We start from the raw sequence: 24,496 nt of genomic DNA on the forward strand, positions 1-24,496 counted from the left end.
AGACGGTTAGGGTTAGGATTGGACCTAGGCTTAGGGTTATGTGGAGGGCTAGGTTTAGAGAGGCAGTTAGGGTTAGGATTGGACCTAGGGCTAGGGTTAGGATGAGGGCTAGGGTTAGAGAGACGCTTGGGGTTAGGTTTGGACCTAGGGTTAGGGTTATGTTGATAGCTAGGGTTAGAGACACAGTTAGGGTTACGATTGGTCCTAGGTTTAGGGTTATGTTGAGGGCTAGGGTTAGAGAGACAGTTAGGGTGATGATTGGACCTAGGGTTAGGGTTATGTTGAGGGCTAGTGTTACAGAGACGGTTAGGGTTAGGATTGGACCTAGGGTTAGGGTTATGTTGAGGGCTAGGGTCAGAGAGACGGTTAGGGTTAGGATTGGACCTAGGGTTAGGGTTATGCTGAGGGCTAGGGTTAGAGAGACGGTTAGGGTTAGGATTGGACCTAGGGTTAGGGTTATGTGGAGGGCTAGGGTTAGAGAGGAGGTAAGGGTTAGGATTGGACCTAGGGCTAGGTTTAGGTTGAGGGCTAGGTTTAGAGAGACTGTTAGGGTTAGGATTGGACCTAGGGTTAGGGTTATGTTGAGGGCTAGGGTTCGAGAGACGGTTAGGGTGAGGATTGGACCTAGGGTTAGGTTTATGTTGAGGGTTAGTATTACAGAGACGGTTAGGGTTAGGATTGGACCTAGGGTTAGGGTTATGTTGAGGGCTAGGGTTAGAGACGGTTAGGGATAGGATTGGACCTAGGGTTAGGGTTATGTTGAGGGCTAGGTTTAGAGAGACGGTTAGGGTTAAGATTGGACCTAGGGTTAGGGTTATGCTGAGGGCTAGGTTTAGAGCGACTGTTAGGGTTAGGATTGGACCTAGGGTTAGGGTTATGTGGAGGGCTAGGGTTAGAGAGGCGGTTAGGGTTAGGATTGGACCAAGGGTTAAGGTTATGTAGAGGGCTAGGGTTAGAGAGGCAGTTAGGGTTAGGATTGGACCTAGGGCTAGGGTTAGGTTGAGGGCTAGGGTTAGAGAGACGCTTAGGGTTAGGTTTGGACCTACGGTTAGGGTTATGTTGAGGGCTAGGGTTCGAGAGACAGTTAGGGTGAGGATTGGACCTAAGGTTAGGGTTATGTTGAGGGCTAGGGTTAGAGAGACGGTTAGGGTTAGGATTGGACCTAGGGTTAGAGTTATGTTGAGGGCTAGGGTTAGAGAGACGGTTAGGGTTAGGATTGGACCTAGGGTTAGGGTTATGTTGAGGGCTAGGGTTAGAGAGACGGTTAGGGTGAGTATTGGACCTAGGTTTAGGGTTATATTGAGGGCTAGGGTTAGAGAGAGGGTTAGGGTTAGGATTGGACCTAGGGCTAGGGTTAGGTTGAGGGCTAGGGTTAGAGAGACGGTTAGGGTTAGGATTTGACCTAAGGTTAGGGTTATGTTGAGGGCTAGGTTTAGAGAGACGGTTAGGGTGAGGATTTGACCTAGGGTTAGGGTTATGTTGAGGGCTAGGGTTAGAGAGACGGTTAGGGTGAGGATTGGACCTAGGTTTAGGGTTATATTGAGGGCTAGGCTTAGAGAGAGGGTTAGGGTTAGGATTGGACCTAGGGCTAGGGTTAGGTTGAGGGCTAGGGTTAGAGAGACGGTTAGGGTCAGGATTTGACCTAGGGTTAGGGTTATGTTGAGGGCTAGGTTTAGAGAGACGGTTAGGGTGAGGATTGGACCTAGGGTTAGGGTTATGTGGAGGGCTAGGGTTAGAGAGACGGTTAGGGTTAGGATTGGACCTAGGGTTAGAGTTATGCTGAGGGCTAGTGTTAGAGAGATGGTTAGGGTTAGGATTGGACCTAGGGTTAGGGTTATGTTGAGGGCTAGGGTTAGAGAGACGGTTAGGGTTCGGATTGGACCTAGGGCTAGGGTGAGGTTGACGGCTAGGTTTACAGAGACTGTTAGGGTTAGGATTGGACCTAGGGTTAGGGTTATGTTGAGGGCTAGGGTTAGAGAGACGGTTAGGGTGAGGATTGGACCTAGGTTTAGGGTTATATTGAGGGCTAGGGTTAGAGAGAGGGTTAGGGTTAGGATTGGACCTAGGGCTAGGGTTAGGTTGAGGGCTAGGGTTAGAGAGACGGTTAGGGTTAGGATTTGACCTAGGGTTAGGGTTATGTTGAGGGCTAGGTTTAGAGAGACGGTTAGGGTGAGGATTGGACCTAGGGTTAGGGTTATGTGGAGGGCTAGGGTTAGAGAGACGGTTAGGGTTAGGATTGGACCCAGGGTTACGGTTATGTTGAGGGCTAGGGTTAGAGAGACGGTTAGGGTTAGGATTGGACCTAGGGTTATGGTTAGGTTGAGGGCTAGGGTTAGAGAGAGGGTTAGGGTTAGGATTGGACCTAGGGTTAGGGTTATGTTGAGGTCTAGGGTTAGAGAGACGGTAAGGGTTAGGATTGGACCTAGGGTTAGGGTTATGTTGAGGGCTAGTGTTAGAGAGATGGTTAGGGTTAGGATTGGACCTAGGCTTAGGGTTAGGTTGAGGGCTAGGGTTAGAGAGATGGTTAGGGTTTAGGATTGGACCTAGGGTTAGGGTTATGTTGAGGGCTAGGGTTAGAGAGACGGTTAGGGTTAGGATTGGACCTAGGGTTAGAGTTATGCTGAGGGCTAGGGTTAGAGAGACGGTTAGGGTTAGGGTTTGACCTAGGGTTAGGGTTATGTTGAGGGCTAGGGTTAGAGAGACGGTTAGGGTTAGGATTGGACCCAGGGTTAGGGTTATGTTGAGGGCTAGGGTTAGAGAGACGGTTAGGGTTAGAATTGGACCTAGGGTTAGGGTTAGGGTTAGGGTTATGCTGAGGGCTAGGGTTAGAGAGACGGTTAGCGTTAGGATTGGACCTAGGGTTAGGGTTATGAGGAGGGCTAGGGATAGAGAGGCGGTTAGGGTTAGGATTGGACCAAGGGTTAGGGTTATGTGGAGGGCGAGGGTTAGAGAGGCAGTTAGGGTTAGGATTGGACCTAGGGCTAGGGTTAGGTTGAGGGCTAGGATTAGAGAGACGCTTAGGGTTAGGTTTGGACCTAGGGTTAGGGTTATGTTGAGGGCTAGGGTTAGAGAGACGGTTAGGGTTATGATTGGTCCTAGGTTTAGGGTTATGTTGAGGGCTAGGGTTAGAGAGACGGTTAGGGTTAGGATTGGACCTAGGGTTAGGGTTATGTTGAGGTCTAGGGTTAGAGAGACGGTAAGGGTTAGGATTGGACCTAGGGTTAGGGTTATGTTGAGGGCTAGTGTTAGAGAGATGGTTAGGGTTAGGATTGGACCTAGGCTTAGGGTTAGGTTGAGGGCTAGGGTTAGAGAGATGGTTAGGGTTTAGGATTGGACCTAGGGTTAGGGTTATGTTGAGGGCTAGGGTTAGAGAGACGGTTAGGGTTAGGATTGGACCTAGGGTTAGAGTTATGCTGAGGGCTAGGGTTAGAGAGACGGTTAGGGTTAGGGTTGGACCTAGGGTTAGGGTTATGTTGAGGGCTAGGGTTAGAGAGACGGTTAGGGTTAGGATTGGACCCAGGGTTAGGGTTATGTTGAGGGCTAGGGTTAGAGAGACGGTTAGGGTTAGGATTGGACCTAGGGTTAGGGTTAGGGTTAGGGTTATGCTGAGGGCTAGGGTTAGAGAGACGGTTAGCGTTAGGATTGGACCTAGGGTTAGGGTTATGAGGAGGGCTAGGGATAGAGAGGCGGTTAGGGTTAGGATTGGACCAAGGGTTAGGGTTATGTGGAGGGCGAGGGTTAGAGAGGCAGTTAGGGTTAGGATTGGACCTAGGGCTAGGGTTAGGTTGAGGGCTACGATTAGAGAGACGCTTAGGGTTAGGTTTGGACCTAGGGTTAGGGTTATGTTGAGGGCTAGGGTTAGAGAGACGGTTAGGGTTATGATTGGTCCTAGGTTTAGGGTTATGTTGAGGGCTAGGGTTAGAGAGACAGTTAGGGTTAGGATTGGACCTAGGGCTAGGGTTAGGTTGAGGGCTAGGGTTAGAAAGACGCTTAGGGTTAGGTTTGGACCTAGGGTTAGGGTTATGTTGAGGGCTAGGGTAAGAGAGACGATTAGGGTGAGGATTGGACCTAGGGTTAGGGTTATGTTGAGGGCTAGGGTTAGAGAGACGGTTAGTGTTAGGATTGGACCTAGGGTTAGAGTTATGTTGAGGGCTAGGGTTAGAGAGACGGTTAGGGTTAGGATTGGACCTAAGGTTAGGGTTATGTTGAGGGCTAGGGTTAGAGAGACGGTTAGGGTTCGGATTGGACCTAGGGCTAGGGTTAGGTTGAGGGCTAGGGTTAGAGAGATGGTTAGGGTTAGGATTGGACCTAGGGTTAGTGTATGTTGAGGGCTAGGGTTAGAGAGACGGTTAGGGTTAGGATTGGACCTAGGGTTAGGGTTATGTTGAGGGCTAGGGATAGAGAGACGGTTAGGGTGAGGATTGGACCTAGGGTTAGGGTTATGTTGAGGGCTAGGGTTAGAGAGACGGTTAGGGTTAGGATTGGACCTAGGGTTAGAGTTATGCTGAGGGCTAGGGTTAGAGAGACGGTTAGGTTTAGGATTGGACCTAGGGTTAGGGTTATGTTGAGGGCGAGGTATAGAGAGACGGTTAGGGTTAGGATTGGACCTAGGGTTAGGGTTATGTTGAGGGCGAGGTTTACAGAGACGGTAAGGGTTAGGATTGGACCTAGGGTTAGGGTTATGTTGAGGGCTAGGGTTAGAGAGACGGTTAGGGTTAGGATTGGACCTAGGGCTAGGGTTAGGTTGAGGGCTAGGGTTAGAGAGACGGTTAGGGTTAGCATTGGACCTAGGGTTAGGGTTATGTTGAGGGCTAGGGTTAGAGAGACGGTTAGGGTTAGGATTGGACCTAGGGTTAGGGTTATGTTGAGGGCTAGGGATAGAGAGACGGTTAGGGTGAGGATTGGACCTAGGGTTAGGGTTATGTTGAGGGCTAGGGTTAGAGAGACGGTTAGGGTTAGGATTGGCCCTAGGGTTAGAGTTATGCTGAGGGCTAGGGTTAGAGAGACGGTTAGGTTTAGGATTGGACCTAGTGTTAGGGTTATGTTGAGGGCTAGTGTTAGAGAGACGGTTAGGGTTAGGATAGGACCTAGGGTTAGGGTTAGGTTGGGGGCTAGGGTTAGAGAGACGGTTAGGGTTAGGTTTGGACCTAGGGTTAGGGTTATGTTGAGGGCTAGGTTTAGAGAAACGGTTAGGGTAAGGATTGGACCTAGGTTTAGAGTCATGTTGAGGTCTAGGGTTAGAGAGACGGTTAGGGTTAGGATTGGACCTAGGGTTAGGGTTATGTTGAGGGCTAGGGTTAGAGGGACAGGTAGGGTTAGGTTTGGACTTAGGGTTAGGGTTATGTTGAGGGCTAGGGTTAGAGAGGCGGTTAGGGTTAGGATTGGACCTAGGGCTAGGGTTAGGTTGAGGGCTAGGTTTAGAGAGACTGTTAGGGTTAGGATTGGACCTAGGGTTAGGGTTATGTTGAGGGCTATGGTTAGAGAGACAGGGTGATGATTGGACCTAGGGTTAGGGTTATGTTGAGGGCTAGTGTTACAGAGACGGTTAGGGTTAGGATTGGACCTAGGCTTAGGGTTATGTGGAGGGCTAGGGTTAGAGCGGCGGTTAGGGTTAGGATTGGACCAAGGGTTAGGGTTATGTGGAGGGCTAGGGTTAGAGAGGCAGTTAGGGTTAGGATTGGACCTAGGGCTAGGGTTAGGATGAGGGATAGGGTTAGAGAGACGCTTGGGGTTAGGTTTGGACCTAGGGTTAGGGTTATGTTGAGGGCTAGGGTTAGAGACACAGTTAGGGTTACGATTGGTCCTAGGTTTAGGGTTATGTTGAGGGCTAGGGTTAGAGAGACAGTTAGGGTGATGATTGGACCTAGGGTTAGGGTTATGTTGAGGGCTAGTGTTACAGAGACAGTTAGGGTTAGGTTTGGCCTAGGATTAGGGTTATGTTGAGGGCTAGGCTTAGAGAGACGGTTGGGGTTAGGATTGGACCTAGGGTTAGGGTTATGTTGAGGGCTAGGTTTAGAGTGACGGTTAGGGTGAGGATTGGACCTAGGGTTAGGGTTATGTTGAGGGCTAGGGTTAGAGAGACGGTTAGGGTTAGGATTGGACCTAGGGTTAGAGTTATGCTGAGGGCTAGGGTTAGAGAGATGGTTAGGGTTAGGATTGGACCTAGGGTTAGGGTTATGTTGAGGGCTAGGGTTAGAGTGACGGTTAGGTTTAGGATTGGACCTAGGGTTAGGGTTATGTTGAGGGCTAGGGTTAGAGAGACGGTTAGGGTTATGATTGGACCCAGGGTTACGGTTATGTTGAGGGCTAGGGTTAGAGAGACGGTTAGGGTTACGATTGGTCCCAGTTTTAGGTTTATTTTGAGGGCTAGGGTTAGAGAGACAGTTAGGGTTAGGATTGGACCTAGGGTTAGGGTTAGGGTTAGGGTTATGCTGAGGGCTAGGGTTAGAGAGACGGTTAGGGTTAGGTTTGGACCTAGGGCTAGGGTTAGGTTGAGGGCTAGGGTTAGAGAGACGGTTAGGGTTAGGATTGGACCTAGGGTTAGGGTTATGTTGAGGGCTAGGGTTAGAGAGACGGTTAGGGTTAGGATTGGACCTAGGGTTAGGGTTATGTTGAGGGCTAGGGATAGAGAGACGGTTAGGGTGAGGATTGGACCTAGGGTTACGGTTATGTTGAGGGCTAGGGTTAGAGAGACGGTTAGGGTTAGGATTGGCCCTAGGGTTAGAGTTATGCTGAGGGCTAGGGTTAGAGAGACGGTTAGGTTTAGGATTGGACCTAGGGTTAGGGTTATGTTTAGGGCTAGTGTTAGAGAGACGGTTAGGGTTAGGATAGGACCTAGGGTTAGGGTTAGCTTGGGGGCTAGGGTTAGAGAGACGGTTAGGGTTAGGTTTGGACCTAGGGTTAGGGTTATGTTGAGGGCTAGGTTTAGAGAAACGGTTAGGGTAAGGATTGGACCTAGGTTTAGAGTCATGTTGAGGTCTAGGGTTAGAGAGACGGTTAGGGTTAGGATTGGACATAGGGTTAGGGTTATGTTGAGGGCTAGGGCTAGAGGGACAGGTAGGGTTAGGTTTGGACTTAGGGTTAGGGTTATGTTGAGGGCTAGGGTTAGAGAGGCGGTTAGGGTTAGGATTGGACCTAGGGCTAGAGTTAGGTTGCGGGCTAGGTTTAGAGAGACTGTTAGGGTTAGGATTGGACCTAGGGTTAGGGTTATGTTGAGGGCTAGGGTTAGAGAGACAGGGCGATGATTGGACCTAGGGTTAGGCTTATGTTGAGGGCTAGTGTTACAGAGACGGTTAGGGTTAGGATTGGACCTAGGGTTAGGGTTATGTTGAGGGCTAGGGTTAGAGAGACGGTTAGGGTTAGGATTGGACCTAGGATTAGGGTTATGTGGAGGGCTAGTGTTAGAGCGGCGGTTAGGGTTAGGATTGGACCAAGGGTTAGGGTTATGTGGAGGGCTAGGGTTAGAGAGGCAGTTAGGGTTAGGATTGGACCTAGGGGTAGGGTTAGGATGAGGGCTAGGGTTAGAGAGACGCTTGGGGTTAGGTTTGGACCTAGGGTTAGGGTTATGTTGAGGGCTAGGGTTAGAGACACAGTTAGGGTTACGATTGGTCCTAGGTTTAGGGTTATGTTGAGGGCTAGGGTTAGAGAGACAGTTATGGTGATGATTGGACCTAGGGTTAGGGTTATGTTGAGGGCTAGTGTTACAGAGACGGTTAGGGTTAGGATTTTACCTAGGGTTAGGGTTATATTGAGGGCTAGGGTTAGAGAGACGGTTAGGGTTAGGATTGGACCTAGGGTTAGGGTTATGCTGAGGGCTAGGGTTAGAGAGACGGTTAGGGTTAGGATTGGACCTAGGGTTAGGGTTATGTGGAGGGCTAGGGTTAGAGAGGAGGTAAGGGTTAGGATTGGACCTAGGGCTAGGTTTAGGTTGAGGGCTAGGTTTAGAGAGACTGTTAGGGTTAGGATTGGACCTAGGGTTAGGGTTATGTTGAGGGCTAGGGTTCGAGAGACGGTTAGGGTGAGGATTGGACCTAGGGTTAGGTTTATGTTGAGGGTTAGTGTTACAGAGACGGTTAGGGTTAGGATTGGACCTAGGGTTAGAGTTATGTTGAGGGCTAGGGTTAGAGAGACGGTTAGGGTTAGGATTGGACCTAGGGTTAGGGTTATGTTGAGGGCTAGGGTTAGAGAGACGGTTAGGGTTCGGATTGGACCTAGGGCTAGGGTGAGGTTGACGGCTAGGTTTACAGAGACTGTTAGGGTTAGGATTGGACCTAGGGTTAGGGTTATGTGGAGGGCTAGGGTTAGAGAGGCGGTTAGGGTTAGGATTGGACCAAGGGTTAAGGTTATGTAGAGGGCTAGGGTTAGAGAGGCAGTTAGGGTTAGGATTGGACCTAGGGCTAGGGTTAGGTTGAGGGCTAGGGTTAGAGAGACGCTTAGGGTTAGGTTTGGACCTACGCTTAGGGTTATGTTGAGGGCTAGGGTTCGAGAGACAGTTAGGGTGAGTATTGGACCTAAGGTTAGGGTTATGTTGAGGGCTAGGGTTAGAGAGACGGTTAGGGTTAGGATTGGACCTAGGGTTAGAGTTATGTTGAGGGCTAGGGTTAGAGAGACGGTTAGGGTTAGGATTGGACCTAGGGTTAGGGTTATGTTGAGGGCTAGGGTTAGAGAGACGGTTAGGGTTCGGATTGGACCTAGGGCTAGGGTGAGGTTGACGGCTAGGTTTACAGAGACTGTTAGGGTTATGATTGGACCTAGGGTTAGGGTTATGTTGAGGGCTAGGGTTAGAGAGACGGTTAGGGTGAGGATTGGAACTAGGTTTAGGGTTATATTGAGGGCTAGGGTTAGAGAGAGGGTTAGGGTTAGGATTGGACCTAGGGCTAGGGTTATGTTGAGGGCTAGGGTTAGAGAGACGGTTAGGGTTATGATTGGTCCTAGGTTTAGGGTTATGTTGAGGGCTAGGGTTAGAGAGACAGTTAGGGTTAGGATTGGACCTAGGGCCAGGGTTAGGTTGAGGGTTAGGGTTAGAAAGACGCTTAGGGTTAGGTTTGGACCTAGGGTTAGGGTTATGTTTAGGGCTAGGGTAAGATAGACGATTAGGGTGAGGATTGGACCTAGGGTTAGGGTTATGTTGAGGGCTAGGGTTAGAGAGACGGTTAGTGTTAGGATTGGACCTAGGGTTAGAGTTATGTTGAGGGCTAGGGTTAGAGAGACGGTTAGGGTTAGGATTGGACCTAAGGTTAGGGTTATGTTGAGGGCTAGGGTTAGAGAGACGGTTAGGGTTCGGATTGGACCTAGGGCTAGGGTTAGGTTGAGGGCTAGGGTTAGAGAGATGGTTAGGGTTAGGATTGGACCTAGGGTTAGGGTATGTTGAGGGCTAGGGTTAGAGAGACAGTTAGGGTTAGGATTGGACCTAGGGTTAGGGTTATGTTAAGGGGTAGGGATAGAGAGACGGTTAGGGTGAGGATTGGACCTAGGGTTAGGGTTATGTTGAGGGCTAGGGTTAGAGAGACGGTTAGGGTTAGGATTGGACCTAGGGTTAGAGTTATGCTGAGGGCTAGGGTTAGAGAGACGGTTAGGTTTAGGATTGGACCTAGGGTTAGGGTTATGTTGAGGGCGAGGTATAGAGAGACGGTTAGGGTTAGGATTGGACCTAGGGTTAGGGTTATGTTGAGGGCGAGGTTTACAGAGACGGTTAGCGTTAGGATTGGACCTAGGGTTAGGGTTATGTTGAGGGCTAGGGTTAGAGAGACGGTTAGGGTTAGGAATGGACCTAGGGCTAGGGTTAGGTTGAGGGCTAGGTTTAGAGAGACGCTTAGGGTTAGGTTTGGACCTAGGGCTAGGGTTAGGTTGAGGGCTAGGGTTAGAGAGACGGTTAGGGTTAGGATTGGACCTAGGGTTAGGGTTATGTTGAGGGCTAGGGTTAGAGAGACGGTTAGGGTTAGGATTGGACCTAGGGTTAGGGTTATGTTGAGGGCTAGGGATAGAGAGACGGTTAGGGTGAGGATTGGACCTAGGGTTAGGGTTATGTTGAGGGCTAGGGTTAGAGAGACGGTTAGGGTTAGGATTGGCCCTAGGGTTAGAGTTATGCTGAGGGCTAGGGTTAGAGAGACGCTTAGGTTTAGGATTGGACCTAGGGTTAGGGTTATGTTGAGGGCTAGGGATAGAGAGACGGTTAGGGTTAGGATTGGACCTAGGGTTAAGGTTAGGTTCAGGGCTAGGGTTAGAGAGACGGTTAGGGTTAGGATTGGACCTAGGGATAGGGTTATGTTGAGGGCTAGGGTTAGAGAGACGGTTAAGGTTAGGATTGGACCTACGGTTAGGGTTACGTTGAGGGCTAGGGATAGAGAGACGGTTAGGGTGAGGATTGGACCTAGGGTTAGGGTTATGTTGAGGGCTAGGGTTAGAGAGACGGTTAGGGTTAGGATTGGACCTAGGGTTAGAGTTATGCTGAGGGCTAGGGTTAGAGAGACGGTTAGGTTTAGGATTGGACCTAGGGTTAGGGTTATGTTGAGGGCTAGGTTTAGAGAGACGGTTAGGGTTAGGATTGGACCTAGGGTTAGGGTTATGTTGAGGGCTAGGGTTAGAGAGACGGTTAGGGTTAGGATTGGACCTAGGGTTAGGGTTATGTTGAGGGCTAGGGTTAGAGAGACGGTTAGGGTTAGGATTAGACCTAGGGTTAAGGTTAGGTTGAGGGCTAGGGTTAGAGAGACGGTTAGGGTTAGGATTGGACCTAGGGTTAGGGTTATGTTGAGGGCTAGGGTTAGAGAGACGGTTAGGGTTAGTATTGGACCTAGCGTTAGGGTTATGTTGAGGGCTAGGGTTAGAGAGACGGTTAGGGTTAGGATTTGACGTAGGGTTAGGGTTATGTTGAGGGCTAGTGTTAGAGAGACGGTTAGGGTTAGGATAGGACCTAGGGTTAGGGTTAGGTTGAGGGCTAGGGTTAGAGAGACGGTTAGGGTTTAGGATTGTACCTAGGGTTAGGGTTATGTTGAGGGGTAGGGTTAGAGAGACGGTTAGGGTGAGGATTGGACCTAGGGTTAGGGTTATGTTGAGGGCTAGTGTTACAGAGACGGTTAGGGTTAGGATTGGATCTAGGGTTAGGGTTATGTTGAGGGCTAGGGTTAGAGACGGTTAGGGTTAGGATTGGACCTAGGGTTAGGGTTATGTTGAGGGCTAGGTTTAGAGAGACGATTAGGGTTAAGATTGTTCCTAGGGTTAGGGTTATGCTGAGGGCTAGGGTTAGAGAGACTGTTAGGGTTAGGATTGGACCTAGGGTTAGGGTTATGTTGAGGGCTAGTGTTACAGAGACGGTTAGGGTTAGGATTGGACCTAGGGTTAGGGTTTTGTTGAGGGCTAGGGTTAGAGAGACGGTTAGGTTTAGGATTGGACCTAGGGTTAGGGTTATGTGGAGGGCTAGGGTTAGAGTGGCGGTTAGGGTTAGGATTGGACCAAGGGTCAGGGTTATGTGGAGGGCTAGGGTTAGAGAGGCAGTTAGGGTTAGGATTGGACCTAGGGCTAGGGTTAGGTTGAGGGCTAGGGTTAGAGAGACGCTTAGGGTTAGGTTTGGACCTAGGGTTAGGGTTATGTTGAGGGCTAGGGTTAGAGAGACGGTTAGGGTTACGATTGGTCCTAGGTTTAGGGTTATGTTGAGGGCTAGGGTTAGAGAGACAGTTAGGGTTAGGATTGTACCTAGGGCTAGGGTTAGGTTGAGGGCTAGGGTTAGAGAGACGCTTAGGGTTACGTTTGGACCTAGGGTTAGGGTTATGTTGAGGGCTAGGGTTAGAGAGACGATTAGGGTGAGGATTGGACCTAGGGTTAGGGTTATGTTGAGGGCTAGGGTTAGAGAGACGGTTAGGGTTAGGATTGGACCTAGCGTTAGAGTTATGTTGAGGGCTAGGGTTAGAGAGACGGTTAGGGTTAGGATTGGACCTAGGGTTAGGGTTATGTTGAGGGCTAGGGTTAGAGAGACGGTTAGGGTTAGGATTGGACCTAGGGCTAGGGTTAGGTTGAGGGCTAGGGTTAGAGAGACGGTTAGGTTTAGGATTGGACCTAGGGTTAGGGTTATGTTGAGGGCTAGGTTTAGAGAGACGGTTAGGGTTAGGATTGGACCTAGGGTTAGGGTTATGTTGAGGGCTAGGGTTAGAGAGACGGTTAGGGTTAGGATTGGACCTAGGGTTAGGGTTATGTTGAGGGCTAGGGTTAGAGAGACGGTTAGGGTTAGGATTAGACCTAGGGTTAAGGTTAGGTTGAGGGCTAGGGTTAGAGAGACGGTTAGGGTTCGGATTGGACCTAGGGTTAGGTTTATGTTTAGCGCTAGGTTTAGAGAGACGGTTAGGGTTAGGATTTGACGTAGGGTTAGGGTTATGTTGAGGGCTAGTGTTAGAGAGACGGTTAGGGTTAGGATTGGACCTAGGGTTAGGGTTAGGTTGAGGGCTAGGGTTAGAGAGACGGTTAGGGTTTAGGATTGGACCTAGGGTTAGGGTTATGTTGAGGACTAGGGTTAGAGAGACGGTTAGGGTTAGGATTGGACCGAGGGTTAGGGTTATGTTGAGAGCTAGGCTTAGAGAGACGGATTTGGTTTGGATTGGAGCTAGGGTAAGGTTATATTGAGGGCTAGGAATAGAGAGACGATAGGGTGAGGATTGGAGCCAAGGTTAGGATTATGTTGAGGGATAATGTTAGAGGGATGATTAGGGTTAGGATTGGTGCTAGGGTTAGGGTTATGTTGAGGCCTAGGGTTTGGTAGACGGTTAGGGATAGGATTGGATCTAGGGTTAGGGTTATGTTTAGGGCTAGGTTTAGATAGACGATTACTGTTAGGATTGTACCTAAGGTTAGGGTTATGTTGAGGGCTAGGGTTTGAGAGACTATTAGGGTTAGGAGTGGACCTAGGGTTAGGGTTATGTTGAGGGATAGGGTTAGAGAGACGGTTCGTGTTCGGATTGGACCTAGGTTTAGGGATATGTTGAGGGCTACGGTTAGAGAGTTGATTAGGGTTACGATTGGACCTAGGGTTATGGTTGTGTTGAGGGCTAGGGTTAGGTAGACGATTAGGGTTAGGATTGGAGCTAGGGGTAGGGTTATGTTGAGGTCTAGGTTTACATAGACAATTAGGGTTAGGATTGGACCTAGGGTTAGGGTTATGTTTAGGGCTAGGGTTAGATAGACGATTAGGTTTAGGATTGGACCTAGGGTTAGGGTTATGTTGAGGGCTAGGGTTACGTCGACAATTAGGGTTAGGATTGGACCTAGGGTTAGGGTTATGTTGAGGGCTAATGTTAGAGAGACGGTTCGGGTTAGGATTGTACCTAGGGTTAGTGTTATATTTAGGGCTATTTTTAGATAAACGATTAGGGATAGGATTGGACATAGGGTTAGGGTTTTGTTGAGGGCTAGGGTTAAGAAGACGATTAGGGTAGGTTTGGAGCTAGGGTTAGGGTTATGCTGAGGGCTAGGGTTCGGATGATGATCTGGGATATGATTGGAGATAGGGTTAGGGTTATGTTGAAGGGTAGGGTTATATAGACGATTAGGGTTAGGATTGGACCTAGCGTTAGGGTTATGTTTAGGGCTAAGGTTAGATACACGATTAGGGTTAGGACTGGACCTAGGGTTAGGGTTATGTTGACGGCTACGGTTGGTACACGATTAGGGTTAGGAATGGACCTAGAGTTAGGGTTATGTTGAGGAGTAGGGTTAGGGAGACGGTTCGGTTTAGGATTGGACCAAGGGTTAGGGCCCTTCTTTTCTGCTTTCTTGAATGTTCTCAATGCATTAGGTTAAAAGCGTGTTTGAGCAAGACTGATGCATGGTAAGTTTTCCTGGATTTCAAGTGATTTGGGAAACATAATCCGCATTTTTCCACATTGTGTAAGAAAGAATATGAGGCCTGCAAGAGATTGAAACAATGCATCCCAAAACGTATTCCAGCAGTGAAAACACACGTTTCTACAAAGACTTTGAAGGATCAAGCAAAAGAATAGTGGCTGAGTGTTCTTTCAGAGAGAAACACGCGCATTTCTTCCTTCTGGAGTGAATTTTCAGCCTGAAATTCGTATGCATTTTGTACTGTGCAGAATGTAGCTACCTGCTCGGGGTTTGTGTCATAGAAGCACCTTTCCTACAGGAGCTTATTGCAACATTCATTATTTGGCTAAGTTCTTTAGGGTTGGTGTTGGAAGGTCTTTCAACTTTGGCCAAATCCCGCTTCGAACGAAATGTTATTACATTGCTGTTTCCAAGTGTCCAGAAGGAGCTGCTGCTTGAAACTGTCCACATGCACATCTCCCATACTGGTGTGCCCGTTTCAGTACCTGGATTTTGGTTTCCTCTTCTTTCTTTGAAATGACAAGCCCTCATTCAGCATGCTACACACATCTTGTAGCAGTTTCAATTTTAAGCATGTTGGTGCTCTAAGAACGCTGTCTAACCTGTGTAGAGTGTGTCACTCTCCAGCACTGAATACACAAATTAGAGCTCCTTTCACCACAGACACGCAAACACATGTTTTTGTGAAAGTCCTACTTCAGGTCACTTGGTAATGTAAGGGTTTCATTGAGAACATGAAGTCAAGCATGCTTTTGCACTCTGCAACCGAAATAAATGGCTTTTTGTACACACCAGTCTGAAATTCACTGCAAAAGGCCCTTATTTTCTGCTTTCTTGAATGTTCTCAACGCATTAGGTGAAAGAGCGTGTTTGAGCAAGAGTGATGCAGGTTGCGATTTCCTGGATTTCAAGTGATTTGGGAAACATAATCCGAGTTTTTCCATATTGTGTAAGAAAGAACATGAGGTCTGCAAGAGATTAAAACAATGCATCCCACAACGGATTCCAGCAGTGAAAACACACGTTTCTACAAAGACCTTGAAGGAGCAAGCAAAAGAATAGTGGCTCAGTGTTCTTTCAGAGAGAAACACACGCATTTCTTCTGGAGTGAGTTTTCAGCCTGGAATTCATATGCATTTTGTACTGTGCAGAATGTAGCTACATGCTCGGGAGTTGTGTCATTGAAGCACCTTTACTGCAGGAGCTTACTGCAACATTCATTGTTTGGCTAAGTCCTTTAGGGATGGTTTTGGACAGTCTTTCAACTTTGGCCAAATCCTGCTTCGTACGAAATATTTTAAGAGTGCTGTTTCCAAGTGTCCACAAAGAGCTGCTGCTTGAAACTGTCCACATGCACATCTCCCATACTGGTGGGCTCGTTTCACTACCTGGATTTTGGCTTCCTCCTCTTTGTTTGAAATGAGAAGCCTTCATTCAGCACGCTACACCCATCTTGTAGCAGTTTCAATTTTAAGCATGTTGGTGCTCTAAGTACGTTTTTAAACCTATGTAGAGTGTGTCACTCTCCAGCACTGAATACACAACTTAGAGCTCCTTTCACCACAGACACGCAAACACATCTTTTTGGGAAAGACCTAACTGTGGTCACTTGGAAATGTAAGGGTTTCATGGAGAACACGAAGACCATCATGCTTTTACACCCTGAAACCGAAAGAAATGGCTTTTTGTACATGCCAGTCTGAATTTCACTACCAAATGCTCTTCCTTTCTGCTTTCTTGAATGTTCTCAACGCATTAGGAGAAAGAGCATGTTTGGGCAAGAGTGATGCAGTGTGTGTTTTTCTGGATTGCAAGTGATTTGGGAAACATCCTCCTTGTTTTTCCACATCGTCTAAGAAAGAACATGAGGCTTGCAAGAGATTGAAACAATGCATCCCACAACATATTCCAGCAGTGAAAGCACAGGTTTCTACAAAGACTTTGAAGGAGAAAGCAAAAGAATAGTGGCTGAGTGCTCTTTCAGAGAGAAACACACGCATTTCTTCCTTCTGGAGTGAGTTTACAGCCAGGAATTCATATGCATTTTGTATTGTGCAGAATGTAGCTACTTGCTCGGGAGTTGTGTCATTGAAGCATCTTTCCAGCAGGAGCTTATTGCAACATTCATTGTTTGGCTAAGTCCTTTAGGTTTCATTTTGGAAGTTCTTTCAACTTTGGCCAAATCCCGCTTCCTACTAAATTTTTTCACAGCGCTGTTTCCAAGTGTCAACAAAGAGCTGCTGCTTGAAACTCTCCACATGCACGTCTCCCATAGGGGCATGTTCGTTTCACTACCTGGAATTTGGTTTCCTCTTCTTTCTTTGAAATGACAAGCCTTCATTCCGCATGCTACACACATCGTGTAGCAGTTTCAATTTTAAGCATGTTGGTGCTCTAAGAACGCTGTCTAACCTGTGTAGAGTGTGTCACTCTCCAGCACTGAATACACAACTTAGAGCTCCTTTCGCCACAGACACGCAAACACATCTTTTTGGGAAAGCCCTAATTGTGGTCAATTGGAAATGTAAGGGTTTCATCGAGAACATGAAGACCATCATGCTTTTACACCCTGAAACCGAAAGAAATGGCTTTTTGTACATGCCAGTCTGAATTTCACTACAAAATGCTCTTCCTTTCTGCTTTCTTGAATGTTCTCAACGCATTAGGAGAAAGAGCATGCTTGGGCAAGAGTGATGCGGTGTGTGTTTTTCTGGATTGCAAGTGATTTGGGAAACATCCTCCTTGTTTTTCCACATCGCCTAAGAAAGAACATGAGGCTTGCAAGAGATTGAAACAATGCATCCCACAACGTATTCCAGCAGTGAAAACACGTTTCTACAAAGACTTTGAAGGAGCAAGCAAAAGAATAGTGGCTGAGTGTTCGTTCAGAGAGAAACACATGCCTTTCATTCTTCTGTGGAGAGTTTTCAGCCTGGAATTCATTTGCATTTTGTACTGTGCAGAATGTAGCTACCTGATCGGGGGTTGTGTCATAGAAGCACCTTTCCTGCAGGAGCTGAATGAAACATTCATTGTTTGGCTAAGGTCTTTAGGGCTGGTTTTGGAAGGTCTTTCAACTTTGGCCAAATCCTGCTTTGCACGAAATTTTTTCACAGCGCTCTTCCCCAGTGTCCACAAAGAGCTGCTGCTTGAAACTGTCCACATGCACATCTCCCGTACTGGTGTGCTCGTTTCACTACCTGGATTTTGGTTTCCTCTTCCTTCTTTGAAATGACAAGCCTTCTTTCCGCATGCTACACACACCTTGTAGCAGTTTCAGTTTGAAACATGTTGCTGCTCTCAACACGCTGTGTAACCTACGTAGAGTGTGTCACTCTCCAGCACTGAATACACAACTTAGAGCTACTTTCAGCACAGACACGCAGACATCTTTTTGTGAAAGTCCTACTTCAGGTCACTTGGAAATGTAAGGGTGTCATCGAGAACATGAAGTCAGTCGTGCTTTTGCACTCTGCAACCAAGGGAAATGTCCTTTTGAACATACCTGTCTGAATTTCACTGCAAAATGCACTTCTTTTCTGGTTTCTTGAATGTTCTCAATACATTAGAAGAAAGAGCGTGTTTGAGCAAGGGTGATGCAGTGTGCGTTTCACTGGATTACAAGTGATTTGGGAAACATACTCCTTGTTTTTCCACAGTGTCTAAGAAACAACATGAGGCTTGCAAGAGATGGAAACAATGCATCCCACAACGTATTCCAGCAGTGAAAACACACGTTTCTGCAAAGACTTTGAAGGAGCAAGCAAAAGAATAGTGGCTGAGTGTTCTTTCAGAGAGAAACACACGCATTTCTTCCTTCTGGAGTGAGTTTCCGGCCAGGAATTCATATGCATTTTGTACTGTGCAGAATGTAGCTACCTGCTCGGGAGTTGTGTCATTGAAGCACCTTTCCTGCAGGAGCTTATTGCAACATTCATTGTTGGGCTAAGTCCTTTAGGGTTGGTTTTGGAAAGTCTTTCAACCTTGGCCAAATCTCGCTTCCTACGAAATTTTTTCACAGCGCCGTTTCCAAGTGTCCACAAAGAGCGGCTGCTTGATACTGTCCACATACACATCTCCCATACTGGCATGCTCGTTTCACTACCTGGAATTTGGTTTCCTCTTCTTTCTTTGAAATGACAAGGCCTTCATTCAGCATGCTACACACATCTTGTAGCAGTTTCAATTTTAAGCATGTTGGTGCTCTAAGAACGCTGTCTAACCTGTGTAGAGTGTGTCACTCTCCAGCACTGAATACACAACTTAGAGCTCCTTTCGCCACAGACACGCAAACACATCTTTTTGGGAAAGCCCTAATTGTGGTCAATTGGAAATGTAAGGGTTTCATCGAGAACATGAAGACCATCATGCTTTTACACCCTGAAACCGAAAGAAATGGCTTTTTGTACATGCCAGTCTGAATTTCACTACAAAATGCTCTTCCTTTCTGCTTTCTTGAATGTTCTCAACGCATTAGGAGAAAGAGCATGCTTGGGCAAGAGTGATGCGGTGTGTGTTTTTCTGGATTGCAAGTGATTTGGGAAACATCCTCCTTGTTTTTCCACATCGCCTAAGAAAGAACATGAGGCTTGCAAGAGATTGAAACAATGCATCCCACAACGTATTCCAGCAGTGAAAACACGTTTCTACAAAGACTTTGAAGGAGCAAGCAAAAGAATAGTGGCTGAGTGTTCGTTCAGAGAGAAACACATGCCTTTCATTCTTCTGTGGAGAGTTTTCAGCCTGGAATTCATTTGCATTTTGTACTGTGCAGAATGTAGCTACCTGATCGGGGGTTGTGTCATAGAAGCACCTTTCCTGCAGGAGCTGAATGAAACATTCATTGTTTGGCTAAGGTCTTTAGGGCTGGTTTTGGAAGGTCTTTCAACTTTGGCCAAATCCTGCTTTGCACGAAATTTTTTCACAGCGCTCTTCCCCAGTGTCCACAAAGAGCTGCTGCTTGAAACTGTCCACATGCACATCTCCCATACTGGTGTGCTCGTTTCACTACCTGGATTTTGGTTTCCTCTTCCTTCTTTGAAATGACAAGCCTTCTTTCCGCATGCTACACACACCTTGTAGCAGTTTCAGTTTGAAACATGTTGCTGCTCTCAACACGCTGTGTAACCTACGTAGAGTGTGTCACTCTCCAGCACTGAATACACAACTTAGAGCTACTTTCAGCACAGACACGCAGACATCTTTTTGTGAAAGTCCTACTTCAGGTCACTTGGAAATGTAAGGGTGTCATCGAGAACATGAAGTCAGTCGTGCTTTTGCACTCTGCAACCAAGGGAAATGTCCTTTTGAACATACCTGTCTGAATTTCACTGCAAAATGCACTTCTTTTCTGGTTTCTTGAATGTTCTCAATACATTAGAAGAAAGAGCGTGTTTGAGCAAGGGTGATGCAGTGTGCGTTTCACTGGATTACAAGTGATTTGGGAAACATACTCCTTGTTTTTCCACAGTGTCTAAGAAACAACATGAGGCTTGCAAGAGATGGAAACAATGCATCCCACAACGTATTCCAGCAGTGAAAACACACGTTTCTGCAAAGACTTTGAAGGAGCAAGCAAAAGAATAGTGGCTGAGTGTTCTTTCAGAGAGAAACACACGCATTTCTTCCTTCTGGAGTGAGTTTCCGGCCAGGAATTCATATGCATTTTGTACTGTGCAGAATGTAGCTACCTGCTCGGGAGTTGTGTCATTGAAGCACCTTTCCTGCAGGAGCTTATTGCAACATTCATTGTTGGGCTAAGTCCTTTAGGGTTGGTTTTGGAAAGTCTTTCAACCTTGGCCAAATCTCGCTTCCTACGAAATTTTTTCACAGCGCCGTTTCCAAGTGTCCACAAAGAGCGGCTGCTTGATACTGTCCACATACACATCTCCCATACTGGCATGCTCGTTTCACTACCTGGAATTTGGTTTCCTCTTCTTTCTTTGAAATGACAAGGCCTTCATTCAGCATGCTACACACATCTTGTAGCAGTTTCAATTTTAAGCATGTTGGTGCTCTAAGAACGCTGTCTAACCTGTGTAGAGTGTGTCACTCTCCAGCACTGAATACACAACTTAGAGCTCCTTTCGCCACAGACACGCAAACACATCTTTTTGGGAAAGCCCTAATTGTGGTCAATTGGAAATGTAAGGGTTTCATCGAGAACATGAAGACCATCATGCTTTTACACCCTGAAACCGAAAGAAATGGCTTTTTGTACATGCCAGTCTGAATTTCACTACAAAATGCTCTTCCTTTCTGCTTTCTTGAATGTTCTCAACGCATTAGGAGAAAGAGCATGCTTGGGCAAGAGTGATGCGGTGTGTGTTTTTCTGGATTGCAAGTGATTTGGGAAACATCCTCCTTGTTTTTCCACATCGCCTAAGAAAGAACATGAGGCTTGCAAGAGATTGAAACAATGCATCCCACAACGTATTCCAGCAGTGAAAACACGTTTCTACAAAGACTTTGAAGGAGCAAGCAAAAGAATAGTGGCTGAGTGTTCGTTCAGAGAGAAACACATGCCTTTCATTCTTCTGTGGAGAGTTTTCAGCCTGGAATTCATTTGCATTTTGTACTGTGCAGAATGTAGCTACCTGATCGGGGGTTGTGTCATAGAAGCACCTTTCCTGCAGGAGCTGAATGAAACATTCATTGTTTGGCTAAGGTCTTTAGGGCTGGTTTTGGAAGGTCTTTCAACTTTGGCCAAATCCTGCTTTGCACGAAATTTTTTCACAGCGCTCTTCCCCAGTGTCCACAAAGAGCTGCTGCTTGAAACTGTCCACATGCACATCTCCCATACTGGTGTGCTCGTTTCACTACCTGGATTTTGGTTTCCTCTTCCTTCTTTGAAATGACAAGCCTTCTTTCCGCATGCTACACACACCTTGTAGCAGTTTCAGTTTGAAACATGTTGCTGCTCTCAACACGCTGTGTAACCTACGTAGAGTGTGTCACTCTCCAGCACTGAATACACAACTTAGAGCTACTTTCAGCACAGACACGCAGACATCTTTTTGTGAAAGTCCTACTTCAGGTCACTTGGAAATGTAAGGGTGTCATCGAGAACATGAAGTCAGTCGTGCTTTTGCACTCTGCAACCAAGGGAAATGTCCTTTTGAACATACCTGTCTGAATTTCACTGCAAAATGCACTTCTTTTCTGGTTTCTTGAATGTTCTCAATACATTAGAAGAAAGAGCGTGTTTGAGCAAGGGTGATGCAGTGTGCGTTTCACTGGATTACAAGTGATTTGGGAAACATACTCCTTGTTTTTCCACAGTGTCTAAGAAACAACATGAGGCTTGCAAGAGATGGAAACAATGCATCCCACAACGTATTCCAGCAGTGAAAACACACGTTTCTGCAAAGACTTTGAAGGAGCAAGCAAAAGAATAGTGGCTGAGTGTTCTTTCAGAGAGAAACACACGCATTTCTTCCTTCTGGAGTGAGTTTCCGGCCAGGAATTCATATGCATTTTGTACTGTGCAGAATGTAGCTACCTGCTCGGGAGTTGTGTCATTGAAGCACCTTTCCTGCAGGAGCTTATTGCAACATTCATTGTTGGGCTAAGTCCTTTAGGGTTGGTTTTGGAAAGTCTTTCAACCTTGGCCAAATCTCGCTTCCTACGAAATTTTTTCACAGCGCCGTTTCCAAGTGTCCACAAAGAGCGGCTGCTTGATACTGTCCACATACACATCTCCCATACTGGCATGCTCGTTTCACTACCTGGAATTTGGTTTCCTCTTCTTTCTTTGAAATGACAAGGCCTTCATTCAGCATGCTACACACATCTTGTAGCAGTTTCAATTTTAAGCATGTTGGTGCTCTAAGAACGCTGTCTAACCTGTGTAGAGTGTGTCACTCTCCAGCACTGAATACACAACTTAGAGCTCCTTTCGCCACAGACACGCAAACACATCTTTTTGGGAAAGCCCTAATTGTGGTCAATTGGAAATGTAAGGGTTTCATCGAGAACATGAAGACCATCATGCTTTTACACCCTGAAACCGAAAGAAATGGCTTTTTGTACATGCCAGTCTGAATTTCACTACAAAATGCTCTTCCTTTCTGCTTTCTTGAATGTTCTCAACGCATTAGGAGAAAGAGCATGCTTGGGCAAGAGTGATGCGGTGTGTGTTTTTCTGGATTGCAAGTGATTTGGGAAACATCCTCCTTGTTTTTCCACATCGCCTAAGAAAGAACATGAGGCTTGCAAGAGATTGAAACAATGCATCCCACAACGTATTCCAGCAGTGAAAACACGTTTCTACAAAGACTTTGAAGGAGCAAGCAAAAGAATAGTGGCTGAGTGTTCGTTCAGAGAGAAACACATGCCTTTCATTCTTCTGTGGAGAGTTTTCAGCCTGGAATTCATTTGCATTTTGTACTGTGCAGAATGTAGCTACCTGATCGGGGGTTGTGTCATAGAAGCACCTTTCCTGCAGGAGCTGAATGAAACATTCATTGTTTGGCTAAGGTCTTTAGGGCTGGTTTTGGAAGGTCTTTCAACTTTGGCCAAATCCTGCTTTGCACGAAATTTTTTCACAGCGCTCTTCCCCAGTGTCCACAAAGAGCTGCTGCTTGAAACTGTCCACATGCACATCTCCCATACTGGTGTGCTCGTTTCACTACCTGGATTTTGGTTTCCTCTTCCTTCTTTGAAATGACAAGCCTTCTTTCCGCATGCTACACACACCTTGTAGCAGTTTCAGTTTGAAACATGTTGCTGCTCTCAACACGCTGTGTAACCTACGTAGAGTGTGTCACTCTCCAGCACTGAATACACAACTTAGAGCTACTTTCAGCACAGACACGCAGACATCTTTTTGTGAAAGTCCTACTTCAGGTCACTTGGAAATGTAAGGGTGTCATCGAGAACATGAAGTCAGTCGTGCTTTTGCACTCTGCAACCAAGGGAAATGTCCTTTTGAACATACCTGTCTGAATTTCACTGCAAAATGCACTTCTTTTCTGGTTTCTTGAATGTTCTCAATACATTAGAAGAAAGAGCGTGTTTGAGCAAGGGTGATGCAGTGTGCGTTTCACTGGATTACAAGTGATTTGGGAAACATACTCCTTGTTTTTCCACAGTGTCTAAGAAACAACATGAGGCTTGCAAGAGATGGAAACAATGCATCCCACAACGTATTCCAGCAGTGAAAACACACGTTTCTGCAAAGACTTTGAAGGAGCAAGCAAAAGAATAGTGGCTGAGTGTTCTTTCAGAGAGAAACACACGCATTTCTTCCTTCTGGAGTGAGTTTCCGGCCAGGAATTCATATGCATTTTGTACTGTGCAGAATGTAGCTACCTGCTCGGGAGTTGTGTCATTGAAGCACCTTTCCTGCAGGAGCTTATTGCAACATTCATTGTTGGGCTAAGTCCTTTAGGGTTGGTTTTGGAAAGTCTTTCAACCTTGGCCAAATCTCGCTTCCTACGAAATTTTTTCACAGCGCCGTTTCCAAGTGTCCACAAAGAGCGGCTGCTTGATACTGTCCACATACACATCTCCCATACTGGCATGCTCGTTTCACTACCTGGAATTTGGTTTCCTCTTCTTTCTTTGAAATGACAAGGCCTTCATTCAGCATGCTACACACATCTTGTAGCAGTTTCAATTTTAAGCATGTTGGTGCTCTAAGAACGCTGTCTAACCTGTGTAGAGTGTGTCACTCTCCAGCACTGAATACACAACTTAGAGCTCCTTTCGCCACAGACACGCAAACACATCTTTTTGGGAAAGCCCTAATTGTGGTCAATTGGAAATGTAAGGGTTTCATCGAGAACATGAAGACCATCATGCTTTTACACCCTGAAACCGAAAGAAATGGCTTTTTGTACATGCCAGTCTGAATTTCACTACAAAATGCTCTTCCTTTCTGCTTTCTTGAATGTTCTCAACGCATTAGGAGAAAGAGCATGCTTGGGCAAGAGTGATGCGGTGTGTGTTTTTCTGGATTGCAAGTGATTTGGGAAACATCCTCCTTGTTTTTCCACATCGCCTAAGAAAGAACATGAGGCTTGCAAGAGATTGAAACAATGCATCCCACAACGTATTCCAGCAGTGAAAACACGTTTCTACAAAGACTTTGAAGGAGCAAGCAAAAGAATAGTGGCTGAGTGTTCGTTCAGAGAGAAACACATGCCTTTCATTCTTCTGTGGAGAGTTTTCAGCCTGGAATTCATTTGCATTTTGTACTGTGCAGAATGTAGCTACCTGATCGGGGGTTGTGTCATAGAAGCACCTTTCCTGCAGGAGCTGAATGAAACATTCATTGTTTGGCTAAGGTCTTTAGGGCTGGTTTTGGAAGGTCTTTCAACTTTGGCCAAATCCTGCTTTGCACGAAATTTTTTCACAGCGCTCTTCCCCAGTGTCCACAAAGAGCTGCTGCTTGAAACTGTCCACATGCACATCTCCCATACTGGTGTGCTCGTTTCACTACCTGGATTTTGGTTTCCTCTTCCTTCTTTGAAATGACAAGCCTTCTTTCCGCATGCTACACACACCTTGTAGCAGTTTCAGTTTGAAACATGTTGCTGCTCTCAAAACGCTGTGTAACCTACGTAGAGTGTGTCACTCTCCAGCACTGAATACACAACTTAGAGCTACTTTCAGCACAGACACGCAGACATCTTTTTGTGAAAGTCCTACTTCAGGTCACTTGGAA

Source organism: Miniopterus schreibersii, assembly GCF_964146895.1.
Source record: "Miniopterus schreibersii genome assembly, chromosome: 5".
NCBI classification, from domain to species: Eukaryota; Metazoa; Chordata; class Mammalia; order Chiroptera; family Miniopteridae; genus Miniopterus; species Miniopterus schreibersii.